Source organism: Bos indicus, chromosome 24 (genome assembly GCF_029378745.1).
Source record: "Bos indicus isolate NIAB-ARS_2022 breed Sahiwal x Tharparkar chromosome 24, NIAB-ARS_B.indTharparkar_mat_pri_1.0, whole genome shotgun sequence".
Classification (NCBI taxonomy): Eukaryota; Metazoa; Chordata; class Mammalia; order Artiodactyla; family Bovidae; genus Bos; species Bos indicus.
In genome coordinates this window covers 21,925,596-21,941,980 of record NC_091783.1, presented here as the reverse complement: position 1 = coordinate 21,941,980, position 16,385 = coordinate 21,925,596, and positions in this window count along the sequence as shown.

The following is a 16,385-nucleotide window of genomic DNA, read 5'->3' as shown; positions in this document are numbered from 1 at the left end:
CCAAAAAGTTTGGGTTTTCTGTAACAGCTGATGGAAAAATCTGAATGAACTTTTTGGCCAACCCAATCCATAAACACCTCTATACACATGACACGTGCATGTTCTTACACACTTTGTGCATAATGGACACAATTACCCATAACATACTCTTACACACTTACCATACATAACACACATACTCTCACAGACACACACACACGCAACCAGCCATTAACTGTGGCTCTCTCTGTTGCTCAGGCAGAAAGGAACCAGGTCTGATTTAATCCTTTCTACCCAACGTCCTTCTGATGGGAAGCTGGGGGTCAGAGATAGTGACCATTGGGCTGATTCACCCCCATCACACTGAAACTGAAAGTGTTAGTCGCTCAGTTGTGTCCAACTCTTTGAGACATCATGGACTGTAGTCCATTAGGCTCCTCTGTCTACAGACTTCTCCAGGCAAGAATACTGGAGTGGGTTGCCATTCCCTTCTCCAGGGGATCTTCCTGACGAGGGATCAAACCTGGGTCTCCTACACTGCAGGCGGATTCGTTACTGTCTGAGTCACCAGGGAAGCCCAGTTCGCTCCCATCACATTGAGATGCTAATAAATAAGTAACTTCTAAATGAAGAAGCAGAATGGTCATGATTTAGGATGTGTCTACCTATGGATGAGATGAGTCTGTTTCTGAGGATCATACTTTCTCCTCCCCCTGGCTGTGGATTCAACCAAGGCTGGGGTGCTTTCTCATTTTTTATTTTTATTTTTTGGTGGTTTGCTTGTTTTTATCCCAAGTCCTCATCACAGGCAGGTAGTAAGTGCTTGGTTTTAACGAATGGATGAAAGAACAGATGGATCAATGAGTTCATTCATTAAAAGCAAAGACTGTGAATAATGGTGAAGATGACCACAAAAGATAGACATTTGAATGGATGGGTGACATTCGGCATGAGGAATAAGATAACTTGATAAATTATTAATTTTGCCTTCTAATTTTTTTCTCTCACCAACTCAAGTGGGCAAAGAAAAGTTACTTGATTGAAGTGGTTAATTACTTGCTGGCTCCTGGCTCCAGATCTTCCTGGCTGGTGGAGAACACAAGCTGTCCTTGCTGAATGTCCTAATCCCGGGTTACACAGCACCAGGGTGTGTATGGTGGGGGAGAACCGTCTCCCATCTTCTGTCCCCAGGTGGCGCCTTCAGGACTTGGGTTCCTTTGCATCATCTGTTCCCAGGGTGCCTCAGGGGATGGCATCTGGCCCGCAGCAGCCTGTGTTCCTGGTTCCCAAGCAAGGTCACAGGCTCTAGGATCCAGGCTGTGAGTGGGCCTGAGTGGGGCCCACTGAGCCAGACTCTGACAAACATGGGCTGACGACAGACTGGAGTGACATTCAAGTTGCTCACGGCACCGTGCTAACCAAGATGTCTCCCTCTACAACCAAGTCTGGCTTGTGGTCTCCAGTTTCCAGCCTTCACTCTGGAGGGAAGGTGCAAACTTGCACATACTGGTTCCCTCTGTAATTCTCCTAAGGGTATATTTAGGGCACAGCCTCATCTCCAGGGATGCTGAGCATCTCAGCGCAGCTCTCTCTGGTTTCAGGCCCCCACAGAGCCCTGTGTGTGCATCTCCTCATCTCTCCAGCCTTCCCTGCCACACAGGCACATCCTCAAGGGCATCTCCACAGATCCGACTAGAGAGGTAAACTGGCCCCTCATGTCCTGATGAAAAAGAAGGACGGACATTCAAACGGGAGAGTCGGTGAAAGAGAATTACCAGTGACCAGAGAGAAAAGTGGCCTTGGCTCAAGCCGACGGAGAGGTGCAGGGGCGTGTAAAGAGACCCCCCGCTCCCCTTTCTCCCTGCGATGCTGGGATGCCAGCCTTGAGCAGAGAGATTTAGGATTAGATGCGGGGGAAGGGAGGTTGGCATTTTCAATTGTTTTAAATTGGCCCTAGACATTTACCACCCTCCAAGAAAAAGTCAGCCTGAGATGTCAAGGAGCCAGGAATGGAAATTCAATTAAATATGTTTAAAGACAGAGAAAGGTAAAGTAAAGCCATTTCCTATTTGTGTCCTAGCAGGTTCAGCTTCTAAACAGATCAGCTTCCTCCAGCCCCAGGAGACTCTGTCTACCTGGGGAATACACACTTTGTGTTTATTCTAGATGATCTGGGTCTGACCTGAAAGCACAGACCTTTGGAAGATAGGGTCTTAGAAGTTACTCTACTCTCCTGTCCACTGCATCCTTCCCAAGGGAAATGAGGACAGGGCAACGCCAGCTCGAGCAAGAAGCCGGGAAGAGGAAAAATATAGGAAGGATTTACAAGTATGTAGATAGATTGGTGCAAGATGGCAGAGTAGAAGGATGTGCGCTCATCTTCTCCTGCCAGAGCACGAAAATCACAGCTAGCTGTTGAACAACCATCGACAGGAAGACACTGGCACCCACCGAAAAAAGCTACCCCACATCCCAGGACAAAGGAGAAGCCACAACAAAACTGCAGGAGGGCCAAAATTATGATACAATCAAATCCTATACATGCAGGGCTACTCACAGACTGGAGAACAATAATACCAAGAGTGTGTACAGATTACTCTCAAAATCTTAGCCCAGACACACCATCAAAAGCAAGCAAAAATCAGAGATCAGAGTGGAAAAGAGGGCTGCTCGAGCAAGGAGGCATCCTTGGCTTCCTGAAATGCTTAAGGGACAGAGATCTCACAGTTCCTTCAGCTCCCGTGCGCCCTTGGCCCGTGGACCAGCCAGGGCAATTTCTATCCAAGACCTCGGTTTTCCTGACCATCAAAATAGACACTAAAACCTGGTTCCAGTGACTTCACCAAATGGCACAGAATCAAATACAATTTCATGGCCTCACATAAAAGAGAAACTCTGAAAATTGCACAGAGTCACTCTGTACCCCCAAACTCTCCCCCTTGTCAGCATTGCCAATTCCTGAGGCCTTTTTGGAGACTGCTTACCTCTGTAATTCTCCCAAGGATATATTTAGGGCATTCTTGCTTTGTAACTGTCTTTGCGATTTTGCAATACAGTATTCTACTAATTTTAAACACACACAGTCTCAGCTTACAAACAAGTTGTGTTCCAAAAGTAGATTTGCAGGTTGGTTAGTTGGCTGTCAGAATTCAGTTTCACATGAAAACTGTGCTAAAACAAATCCATGATTCATGTGCAGTCCAACTAGTGGAAAACAATACTGTCACAAGGTGGTAATGAAGCCAAGTGGAAAAATGTTATATTAAAATTGACCAAGTAAATGGTACAGTGACTAGTTTAAGTCCAGGTACTTAAAAATTCTCCACTGGGGCTTGAATGCAGCCGTTTCCTGCGTCCTGAAGCCTTGCTCTGGGCATAAAGTAGATAAAACAAGGAGGGGATGTGGAAAATTGTGATGGAATTCCTGGCAAGTCCCAGCAACCCACACATTTCTCCCCTAGAACTTCCCGGAGCCAGGCCTCCTCCACTGTCTGTGTCCACTGGCCACTTCCTGGCTCCGCCTCACCCTCAACACACCTCCCCGTCCGCTCCCCCCACCTCTGACAAGGATGAGAGCCACACACAAGGTGCTACCGTTTAGCGGGAGGAGGGGTTGACATTTCTGCTTTTAATTTACTGAGATAATTTAACTGCATCAAAAAAAGAGAAAGTAGCAGGTCCTCAACTGCCAGTTTGTAACTCAGAGGAGCAGAGCGTTGAATCAAGCCCAGGGCACCTGTACGTGTTTCTGCACAGGCCACATGTTCAGCAAGCAGGCCCTGAATGCAGCACCTACCTGCTTGCTGGACAACCCTGACCCTCCTGGCTCATGTCCCATTTTCTGTCCAGATTTCCCAGGTGCCTTCATTAAGTCTCCTTCCATTGTGTGGACCGAGATTCCCCTAAGGAAGGCTTCTCTGGGTCCTGGCCTCAGAGACACCCTCTGCTTCCAGGGCCCCATGACTATCTGGCTAAGCAGACAGTCTCTAAACCAGCATGCTTTCCACCTCCCACTGTGCCTGCACAAAACTTCCCCTTTGACATACTTTCAAAAATAGGAACACAGTCCGTCCGTCCTACGTCGCTTCAGTCGTGTCTGACTCTTGGTGACCCTATGGACTGTAGCCCGCCAGGCTCCTCTGTCCATGGGATTCTCCAGGGAGGAATACTGGAGTAGGTTTCCATGCCCCACTCCAGGGGATCATCCTGACCCAGGGATCAAACCCGCGTCTCTTATGTCTCCTACACTGGCAGGCAGGTTGTCACCTGGGAAACCTGGGGCTGCGGTGTTCATGCTGGGTCCTTCCTGATTCAGCCTCTGCTTGTTCACTGGTCCACCCCTTCAGCACACTGGCTGCACCCAGGCCTTTCTTTAGGTCTTTAGCCAACATTAAACCCCAGTGTGATGGTTGATTTTATGCGTCTATTTGACTGGGCCACAAGATGCCCAGATACTTGGTCAAACACTCTGAGTGTGTCCGTGGGGTTGTTCTGGATGAGATTCATGTTGAATTCAGCAGACTGAGTGAAGCAGACCCAGTATGGGTGGGCATTACCCAATCAATCAAAGGCCTGAATAGAATTTAAAGGCTGACCCTCTCGTGATGAAGAGGAAAAACACGTCCCGCCTGATTCCCTTGAGCTGCGACATTGGTCTCCTGCCTTTGCAAACTGAAATACTAGCTCTTCTTGGGTATGGAGCCTGCTGGCTTTGGGGCTGGAGCTTCCACCATCAGCTCTCCTGGGTCTCTAACCTGCTGACTCCAGATATTCTGCTGACTGCAGACTGTGTGACTGGTCAGCCTCCATAATTTCATGAGCTAATTCCTTATAATAAATTTCCTCTAGCTATCTAACTACTTACCTACCTTCCTGTGTATCTGTCTAAAATAAGCTTCTGTATTTATATGTTCTGGGCTTCCCTGGTGGCTCAGTGGTGAAGAATCTGCTTTCTAAGCATGAGATGCAGCTTTGATTCCTGGTCTAGGAAGATCCCCTGGAGAAGGAAATGGCTAACCCACCCCAATACTTTTGTCTAGGAAATCTCGTGGACAGAGGGGCCTGTTGGGCCATAGTCCCTGGGATTGCAGAGAGTCAGACACAACTGAGTGACTGAGCACACACACACACACACACACACACCTATCTATCTACCCACCTACCTACCTATATATTTGTGTGTTTTATATACAATGTAAGTATCTCCTATTGCTTCTGTTTCTCCAAAGAACTGTAACTAATGCACCCAGTCTATCCAAAAACAGAGCAGTTAGGATTGAAAGTGTTCATAACAATGAACAGGATCTCAGTGATCTTCAGCCAAAATCTCCCAGGGACACACACTGAGGGAGCACGCACACCGTGGGGAGCGTGGAACATCTCTGTAAGAGGGTGTTAGAACCTATTATAGAATTTAGGCTTTGATGGTGATCGGGGAGGATCTGAGAAAGCAACGGATTGCACAAAAAAGTGAGGCAATTCTACGATATTCTCAACAAATACCTTCTCTCTGGGGAGGGCTGACTAGAGCAGGGATAAAGCTGTGCTTAGCAAAGATGCAGCCATCTCTCATTTTAGCCAAGAGCGAGGTTTTGGAAGTTTGTGGGTGGCACAGTGACTTCGGTTTCCCTGTGCTTGGTCACAGGGATGAAGTGGCCCGTGCTGTCTCACTTTGTCATGGTCTCAGAGTGGGCTTTCCTGATGTTGGTGCTCTGTGAGACTGTTTGTGTCCCCCCATCCATATTCTCAGTCACTTCTAGTTCCCTAGTTCTCCCCTTCCCTCCCCACCCCCTGGCCTGCCCCTCCACCCAGAAGAAAGCTGAAAGATTATCCAGGGAGGCAGACAGGCTGGGTCCACCCTGTGTAGATGAAGGGTTTCTGGGATCTTCTGAGGGGAGTAACCCCAAATACATACAAGCGTTTTTCCTGCTTATCATGACTCCTTTTCCAAATCTTTCTGCTCTGTATTGTTACCAAAACCCAACTGCTGTGCCGAACACTTTACATACATTTTCATATTTGACCCTTAAAATAACCCTAGAGAGCAAGGATAGTAGCGTTTTCATTTTGATGGTAGGGTAACTCAGGTATGCATAGGGTAAAAAACAATAACAACAGCAAAGCAAAACCTGACAAAGAACTCTACTCCACCCACTGCTGAAAAGTCCCTCTGGCGCTTGATCACGTGGCATACTGTGCATCTGTGCAGGATGGCAAAATCAGAGAACTTCCTTTCCACCTGCACACCATTTCCAGAGTAGAGTGTCATTTGGCTCTGGACCAAAACCCTGCATGGCTCCCTATCGCCTAGAGAATGGAGCCCGAATGCCGTATGTCAAGCCCCCGGCCAGTGCTGAGACTCTGTCTTGACTACTCTGGTGTCCTTAGTTCCTCCTTTTTTCTTAAGTGAGCTCCCCGTTGTGGCCACAGCTGGACATTCACTGCCCCCCGCCCCCGGAATAGGTCAAGTGCATTTGCACATCCGTGCTACTCCCTGCAGCTGGAATATTCCCTGACGTCCATCCAATCTCAGTTCCATCACTCTTTTCAACTCAGGTCTCAGTTCCTCTGCAGTTTTCCTGGCAGATATCCTGTGCTATTTCGTATTCTTATTTATGTTTTCATGAATCACCCTTGTTGTCCCAATAAGACCTATGGTAGGTAATTTTCAAAGCAACCACAATAGTTTCTCCCTTGCCTAGCTGCTGCCCCTTTGCCACGTGACTTGCCTTGGCCACTTCTACCTCCAAGAGGCAGAGTCTGTGTCTTCACTCTTTTGAGTCTGAGTTTAAATGTAAATATGGCTTGTTTTGGCCAATGAAACATTAGAAAATCCTGAGATTACTGTGTGAGGAGCTTCGGCTAGCCAGTTAAGGGGTAGAAAACACAAGGAAAAAGGAGACGGATCCCTCAGCTGACCTACCAAAGACGAGCGATCCTAGACCAACCAGCCTGCAAAATGTGCGAGCGAGGCTATCCTACATCGTCCAGCCCCAGTTATGCTGTCCGGGTCACAAAAGCCATCCCAGCCAACTCATTGTGAACAAGCAGTAGATGTTTGTTTTTACAAGCCAGCACAATTTAGAATGGTTTGCTATGCAGCACAAGCTAACAAATATAAGATTCTAAATGCCCTAGGTCAGGTACTGAGCTCTGACCCACCTTATCTGAATCCTCGGAATCCAGTCTTGCTCGCGATAGCTGGTCCTCAACGAATGTTTGTTTTTGATGATAACAACGCTAATAAAGAATGTTGAGGAATTCCCTGATGGTCTAGTGGCTAGGACTCTGCTTTAGTTGCTGAGGGCACAGGTTCAATCTCTGGTTGGGGAACTAAGATCCCACACGCCACACAGTGTGGCCAAAAGAACAATAACAGTAACAAAAAGTTAAAAAAAAAAAAAGAAGAATTCTGAGAGCTGGAGATTTAAAAATGGCCAAGCCTAGCCTTCAGAGAGGATAGAGATTTGGGAGTGCCTGGTTTTCAAGCTTAAAACCTGGACTGAGCCAACTGGGTATTATCAAAGTTCATGTTAACGTACTTAACATATCAGGAAATTCCCTTCTCTCACAGGACACCTTAGCTGTGACTAACTTGGCCACAGGTGCTGGATTCAGCTGATGGAGTAGCAGGAAGGGGTTCTCTTTGGGAAGAGAGATGCAGCTTGTGGGGGTGAGCTCTCACATTTTCTCCTTCCTTCCATTGATCGAGTGTCTCCTGAGCTCTCACCACGTGCCTGGTGGTGCACTGGGGACCAAGGAAATGAACCAGTCTGATCCTGGCCCTCAAGGGGCTCTAGGTCTGACCATCTCCTGGCCCAAGTTCAACAAGAGAGGTGAGTAAGAGAGCTCCTGTTCTAGGGCTCATCTTTCTGAACAAACTGACCATTTTATGATTTTAGCTCTTCTACTTGTGGGAACCGACAGACAATTTTCCAAGTCTTTTAAGTTTGCATGTGTGTAATTAGTCGTTCAGTCGTGTCTGACTCTTGGCAACTCCCTGGACAGTAACCTGTTAGGCTCCTCTGTCCATGTGGATTGTCCAGGCAAGAATACTGGAGAGGATAGCCTTTCCCTTCTCCAGGGGATTTTCCCAACCCAGGGATCAAACCCAAGTCTCACCAGGGAAACCCCAAGTCTTTAAGTTTACATTTTCTTAACCAAATTGAATTTTTCTTAAGAAAATGAGTAAAAATCAATAGGACTTAATGGTATAATCAGGCTTCCCAGGCGGCACTAGTGGTAAAGAACCTGCCTGCCAGTGGAGGAGACTTAAGAGACGTGGTTCGATCCCTGGGTCAAGAAGATCCCCTGGAGGAGAGCATGGCAACCCACTCCAGTATTCTTGCCTGCAGAATCCCATGGGCAGAGGAGCCTCATGGGCTATAAGCCATGGGGTCACAAACAGTCAGACACACCTGAAGCGACTTAGCATGCAACGGTATAGTCATCTAACTCCATATATAACAAAACTCTGGGCAGCTGGGTTGTAGGTGCCACATACTCCAATATCAAGACCTTAGACCACAGTAGAAAAATGAAAGGCAGCGATGCCTGGTCCTCTAAAGGCTCAGTGACACCCTGCCTGATAGCCAAGGGCCTGACCATGGCTCCTCAGGTGGGTTATAGTAATCACATACCCAGTCATGGATCCCTGGGTATCAAGTGCTTATTATTTAAGCACTCTGTTCTTTGCAATTCTCTCAGCAAGCCTGTGAGACAGGAACTACTATGATTTTTCTTTTACAGATGAGGAAACGGAAGCACGAAAAAGTTAAGCAACTTGCCCAAAGCTACAGAGCTATTAAGTGGCAGATCTGGGGCTCAACCTCAGTGTTTTTGTTTTTATCTTTGGTAGAGCCCACAGAGCTTCAGACCCGGCCTGTTGACAGCACTATCGCGTGTCCCTGGTCTCCTTTCCTTCCCTCCCACGCCAGAACAGCAGCCTGCCTGCAGCCCAACACTTCCTTGCAGCTGGCATGTACCCCCTTGCTGTTTTTGCTCTTAGAGGGTTGGGAGTGCTTCTGACACAGCACTTAACTTCCTGTTTGGTTTATTTTTTATTTGTTTGAGCTGAAGCTCAAAACAAATAAGAGAGCCTGACCTGTTTCCTCCAGGCAACTTCTGAAGGAGAGCCTTCCAGAACTCAGTCAGCACTTAGCTGACACCAGCCCAGCACCAGGCTGCGAGGGACTTGGGGAGACTTTGCGCGGCTCGCTGGAGCTCCTGTCATGCAGACCCATGCCATGGTCACCACTGATTAAGTGACAGAGTCTGAATCCAAGAGGCAGGATGCGACCTCACCTGCCAGGACCACACCAGTCTTTTCTACTTTCAGTTATAGAAATTTTTTAAGAATAAGAGAAAACCCTTGGAGATGGCTGCCTACCTGGATCCCAGCCCTTCCCTTCCCTTTGTTGCAGCCCCAACCCCCACTAGCCACTTCTCTCCCTCCCTCTCCTCTCAGCCCAGCACTTCCCTCTCACCTCCTCTCCCTTCCCCCTTCACTTGCTATCTCCTTTCCTTCTGGTAAAGTCCAACCTATAGGAACTTCCTCATAATGCAGATGACTTTTCTGCGTTTCCATGGCTACCCGCAGCTACCAGGGTTTTTCAGCAAAGTCACTTCTCCCCTACACTTTTCATAGGAAATCTACATTCCACATCTCATTTTCCCCACTTGCCCTGTTTGAGCAAAACTCCAGCCCTAGGCTCTCCAATGTCTATAGGTGTTTTTAAAAAGCCACATCTCTTCTATATCAACTATGTTGATGTATTTTGCATACTCTTGGATACTGTTGTTCAGTCACTAAGTTGTGTCTAAAGAATCAATCTTTTTGAACTGTGGTGTTGGAGAAGACTCTTGAGAGTCCCTTGGACAGCAAGGAGATCAAACCGATCAATCCTAAAAGAAATAGACCCTGCACATTCTTTGGAAGGACCGATGCTGAAGCTGAAGCACCAATACTTTGGCCACCTGATGGAAGAACTGACTGATTGGAAAAGACCCTGATGCTGGGCAAGATTGAAGGCAGGAGGAGAAGGGGACGACAGAGGATGAGATAGTTGGATGGCATCACTGACTCAATGGACATGAGTTTGAGCAAGCTTTGGGAGAAGGTGAAAGACAGGGAAGCCTGATGTGCTGCAGTCTGTGGGGTCGCAAAGAGTTAGTCACAACTGAGCAGCTGAACAACAGCAAGTTGTATCTGGCTCTTTGCTACCCCATGAACTGCAGCACACCAGGCTTTCTTGTCCTTCACCATCTCCCAAAGTTTGCTCAAACTCGTGTGCATTGAGTCGGTGATGCCATCCAACCATCTTGTCCTCTGTCATCCCCTTCTCCTCCTGTCCTCAGTCTTTCCCAGCATCAGGGTCTTTTTCACTGAGTCTGCTCTTCACATCACGCCAAAGTATTGGAGTTTCAGTTTCAGCATCAGTCTTTCCAATGAATATTCAGGGTTGATTTCCTTTAGAATTGACTGGTTTGATCTCTTTGCTGTCCCAGAGTCTTCTCCAGCATCACAATTGGAAAGCATCAATTCTTTAGCACTCAGCCTTCCTTATGGTCCAACTTTCCCATCCATACATGACTACTGGAAAAACCACAGCTTTGACTATATGGACCTTTGTCAGCAAAGTGATGTCTCTACTTTTTAATATACTGTCTAGGTTTGTCATAGCTTTCCTTCCACAGAGCAAGCATCTTTTAATTTCATGGCTGCAGTCACCACCTGCAATGATTTTGGAGCCCAAGAAAATAAAATCTGTCACTGTTTCCACTTTTTCCCCATCTGTTTGCCATAAAGTGATGGGACCAGATGCCATGATCTTAGTTTTCTGAATGTTAAGTTTTAAGCCAGCTTTTTCATTCTCCTCTTTCACTTTCATCAAGAGGCTCTTTAGTTCCTCTCCACTTTCTGCCATAGCATGGATATCTGAAGTTATTGATATTTCTCCCAGCAATCTTGATTTCTGTTTGAGCTTCATTCAGCCCAGCATTTTGCATGATGTACTCTGCATATAAGTTAAATAAACAGGGTGACAATATACAGCCTTAACATACTCCTTTCTCAATTTTGAACCAGTCCGTTGTTCCATGTCCAGTTCTAACTGTTGCTTCTTGACCTGCATACAGGTTTCTCAGGAGACAGGTAAGGTGGTGGTATTCCCAACTCTTTCAGAATTTCCCACAGTTTATTGTGATCCACACAGTCAAAGGCTTTAGTGTATTCAATGAAGCAGAAATAGATGTTTTTCTGGAATTCTCTTGCTTTTTCTTTGATCCAACATTTGTTGGCAATTTGATCTCTGGTTCCTCTGCCTTTTCTAAATCCAACTTGTAGGTCTGGAAGTTCTTGGTTCATGTACTGTTGAAGCCTAGCTTGAATGACTTTGAACGTTAACTGGCTAGCATGTGAAATGAGCACAATTGTACAGTAGTTTGAGCATTCTTTGGCATTGCTTTTCTTTGGAATTGGGATGAAAACTGACCTTTTCCAGTCCTGTGGCCACTGCTGAGTTTTCCTAATTTGTTGACATATTGAATGCAGCACTTTATCAGCATCATCTTCTGGGATTTGAAATAGCTCAACCGTAATTGCATCACCTCCACTAGCTTTGTTTTTAATAATGCTTCTTAAAGCCCACTTGACTTTGTACTCCAGGATGTCTGGCTCTAGGTGAGTGATCACACCATTGTGCTTTTTCCGGTTCATTAAGACTTTTTTGTACCATTTTGTAATCTTACCACCTCTCTTCCCTGGTAGCTTCCCTGGGACTTCCCTGGTAGCTCAGCTGGTAAAGAATCTGCCTGCAATGTAGGAGACCCCAGTTCAATTCCTGGGTCGGGAAGATCCCCTGGAGGAGGCCATGGCAACCCACTCCAGTATTCTTGCCTAGAGAATTCCCATGGATAGAGGAGCCAGGAGGGCTACAGTCCATGGGACCACAAAGAGTCGGACACAACTGAGTGACTAAGCACAAGCACAGCACATCTCTCTTAATCTCTTCTGATTCTGTTAGCACCTTCTCTCATCAAGTTAGGTAATTCCAAATACATCAGTACAATGTTCTCCATGGAACATATCTGGCTTACTTAGTGAAATGTGGACAAGTTGAACTTGTACTTATGCAAGGGGCTTGACAAGAGCTGAATTGTGAACAGTGAGTTGGGAAGTGGTTCAGGTGGGAGTGTTAGCACCCCAGAGGTAAGGCAGGGGCAAACCAGACACCAACCCCAAAGAAATTGTCCTGCTCACCAAAATCAGGAGAAGCTTGTGAAAACAGCTAAGAAAACACCCAGAACTCAGCTTCCTCTCCAAGCCCTTGCTGAACAAATACTCCTGAATCTGGTGCAAAGGAAAAACTATGCCCGGCAGAATTAAGTGAAAGAATTAAGAATTCATTCTTAAGTGAAAGAATTAATTCAGAAATCAGGCAGAATTAAGTGTTGTTCTCGTCTGTTAATGAACTAGCTGTGCTGTGAGAGCTTGGGCAGTTTCCCTACCCTCTCTGAATCTCAGTAGTCTATCTTTCAAAGTTCTTGCGAAAAATAAATGGGTTAGTGCATGTAAAAGGGCCTACAGTAGTTCTCGGCATACACTTGGCAGAGAGTAACTGCTGAATTCTAGTTAGTATCATGAGCAAAGCCCTCCAAGGCAGCACTGAGATTCAAATAGCTGAGCACAGGAAGCAGATACCAAGGTTATCAAATAATCAGGCTGCACAACTGATAACTAAACCAGAAATCATGATCTGAACATGCTGAAGTTGAGGATATAAGCATTAATGAGAAGCTAAGGCACCAAGTCTCATTAGATGCTGTTACAAGAGCAATGTCCAAGCATCATCGGCTGGAAACTGACCCAGCAAAGGAACCATGCAGCTGCTGCTTTCAGGATCCTCTTTCCTCTCCTTAGCCTACTGGAGATGTGCTGGAATGTGTGGTAGGCAGGCCAAGAGCCAGGGCCAGAAGAGTGTAAGGTAGAGAAACCCAGATCCCTGCTCAGGCCCAGGAGAGAAGGCTGAGCACACACAGATGGGATTTGACCTGAGCTAATTCAACAGGATTAGCTCAGGTCATGAGTGTGGGGTTGGGTCCAAGCCTTGAACCTTCAAGTTGAAAAATATGTCATGCAGAAGATTCTTAAGTTGAGTGCATATGAGGAAGGTAAATGAGACATTTCCTGACATCAGTAACAACAGGGGCTACATCACCAGTGCTCTGCATACTAAGAGACTATACCTACAAAAGCAGCCACTAGCTCAAGTCCTCTTTCTAGGATCTATAAGAGAAAATCAAGTAAAACTAATGGGAGCCCTTTCTTTGGAAGTTATTTCCCAGGAAGAGGTGGCAGGGAGCGGGGCAGAGAATTTGTCACATGTCTGTTGGAAGGTGAGGGGCTGATGTTTGAGAAAAATATAAGAGTGAGACATGGTAGTTAAAGCTTCTCCTGGGGCTTTCCTGGTGGGTCAGAGGGTAAAGCGTCTGCCCTCAATGTGGGAGACCTGGATTCAATCCCTGGCTCAGGATGATCCCCTGGAGAAGGAAATGGCAACCCACTCCAGGACTCTTGCTTGGAAAATGCCATGGATGGAGGAGCCTGGTAGGCTACAGTCCATAGGATCGCAAAGAATCATACACAGCTGAGCAACTTCACTTCACTTCTCGCTGATAGAGGAAGAAGGCAAACCAGCTGCACTTCCAGAGACAAAGAAAAGCAAATCTCACCACGGGTCAGCCATGAACTTCCCAAGAGGAAGCACAATCTTGAACAGGACTCTGCCCAGAGGCCATCCCAGAGAATGAGATAACCCAGTAGAGGGTATGTGTGGGGTGCACTTTGGAACCGGAAGGAGTCATAGGTTCCAGCTGGAGGAAGCACAGTCCAGGGCAGAAAACTACAAACCACAGAAGACTACACTACACGTCCATTCTGTGTGTATGTGTAGGGGTGGGGGATGAGCATTTGAACATGAGCCACACACCCAGAGGGCACCAAACCAGATGACAGTAGTACAGACCTAGTAAAACCTTCTCTATTCCCTTTATCTTCCTGCCTCCTTGAGTCAACCAGGAGGAGTTAGAGGCTGGCCAGCGCAGTAGATGGAAACAAGATGAGGAGACAAGGAAGAAAAAGCTGGTAACCCACACCTACCCTAACTGAGCGTGATCTTAACCAGCAGCTGCTGCTGCTGCTGCTAAGTCACTTCAGTCGTGTCCGACTCTGTGCGACCCCATAGACAGCAGCCCACCAAGCTCCCCCGTCCCTGGGATTCTCCAGGCAAGAACACTGGAGTGGGTTGCCATTTCCTTCTCCAATGCATGAAGGTGAAAAGTGAAAGTGAAGTTGCTCAGTCGTATATGACTCTTAGCAACCCCATGGACTGCAGCCCTCCAGTCTCCTCTGTCCATGGGATTTCCCAGGCAAGAGTACTGGAGTGGGGTGCCATTGCCTTCTCCAGCACAGAGGAGCTTAATCCGGGTGAAGGATACATTTTTTTTTTCTTTTTTTAACTTAATTGAGATATAATTGACAAAAATACTCATCGAAGGTGTACAGCATGGTTGTTTCATATAAATACACATTGTAAAGTGATCACCACAATCAAGCTAATTAGAAATCATTCCCTCCCATAGTTACCATCTCGGGGGTTTGTTTTGTTTTGTTTTCCTCCCCGCTCTGGCAATCACCTTTTCTCTGTATGTATTAGTCTATTTCTGTTTTGTTATATTTATTCATTTCTTTTGTGTTTTAGCTTCCGCATGTAAATGAAGGCATATCGTATTTCCCTTTCTCTATCCGACTCACCTCACTTAGCATGAGAGCCTCTAGGTTCATCCGTGTTGCCACAAATGACAAGATTTCATTGTAGGTTGAGGGCTGTGTAATATTCTAATGTATATCTATCTTCTGTCTATCTAATCTTCTTTGTCCATTCATCTATCGAGAATGAACATTTAAGTTACTTCCATATCTTGGCTAATGCTGCGATGAACATATGGGTACATGTATCTTTTAGAGTTAGTGTTTTTGTTTTCTTTGAAAAAAATGCCCCAAAGTGGACTTGCTGGATCACATGGTAGTTTTATTTTTAATTTTTTGAGGAAACTTCGTACTGTTTTCCATAGTAGCTGTGCCAGTTCACAGTCCTTCCAATACTGCACGCGGGTGCCTTTTTCTCCACATCCTTTGTGGTCTTTTTGATGATCACCGTTCCAATGGGTGTGAGGCAGTATCTCATTGTAGCTTTGATTTGTATTTCCCTAATAATTAGTAATATTGGGCATCTTCTCACATGCCTGTTAGCCATTTGTATGTCTTCTTTGGAAAAAAATGTTTATTCAGGTCTTCTGCCCATTTTCTGTTAGAGTTGTGGGTTTTTTTTTTTTTTTAATTAATGTTGAGTTGTATGAGTTTTTTGTATATTTTGGTCATAAATCCCTTATCAGATATATCATTTGCAACTATCTTCTCCCATTCAGTAAGCAGTGCTTTCATTTTGTTGATAGTTTCTTTCCCTGGGCAAAAACTTTTTGACTTGAAGTAGTTCCATTTGTTTATTTTTGTTTCCCTTGCCTGAGGAGATACATACAAAAAGATATTGCTAAGACTAGTGTTAAAGAGTATTCAGCTTATATTTTCTGCTAAGATGTTTATGGTTTCAGGTCTTGCATTTAGCTTTTAACCCATTTTAAGTTTGTTTTTGTGTATGAAGTAACAAAGTGGTCCAACCTGGTTCTTTTGCATACAGCTGTCTAGTTTCGCCAGCATCCGTTTTTGAAGATATTGTCTTGCCTCCTTTCTCATAGATTAATTGCCCATATAAGTGTAGATTCATTTCTGGGCTCTCTATTACATTGTGTCTATTACATTGCATCTCTATTACATATGTGTCTGTTTTTGTGCCAGTACCATATTGTTTTTATGAATGTAGTTTTGTAGTATAATTTTTAATCAGGAACCATGATACTTCCAACCTTGTTCTTTTTTCTCAAGGCATTTGGGGTCTACAAATTTTGGAATTATTTGTTCTAGTTCTGTGAAAAAAATTCCAGTGGTATTTTAACAAGGGTTGCATTAAATCTGTATATGGCTTTGGGTAGTATGGTCATTTTAACAATATCAGTACTAATCCACGAGGATGATCTGTCTTTCCATTTATGCCATCTTCAACTTCTTTCATCAACATCTTATAGTTTCCAAGTACAGATCTTTTACCTCCTTGGTTATACTTATTCCCAGGTATTTTTTTTTATACAATTGTAAATGAGACTGCTTTATTAATTTCTCTTTCTGATAGTTCACTGTTAATGTAGAGACACAAAAGAGTTTCATATATTAATTTTGCATCCTGCAACTTTACTGAATTTATTAGTCCTAATAATTTTTTTGGTGGTGTTTT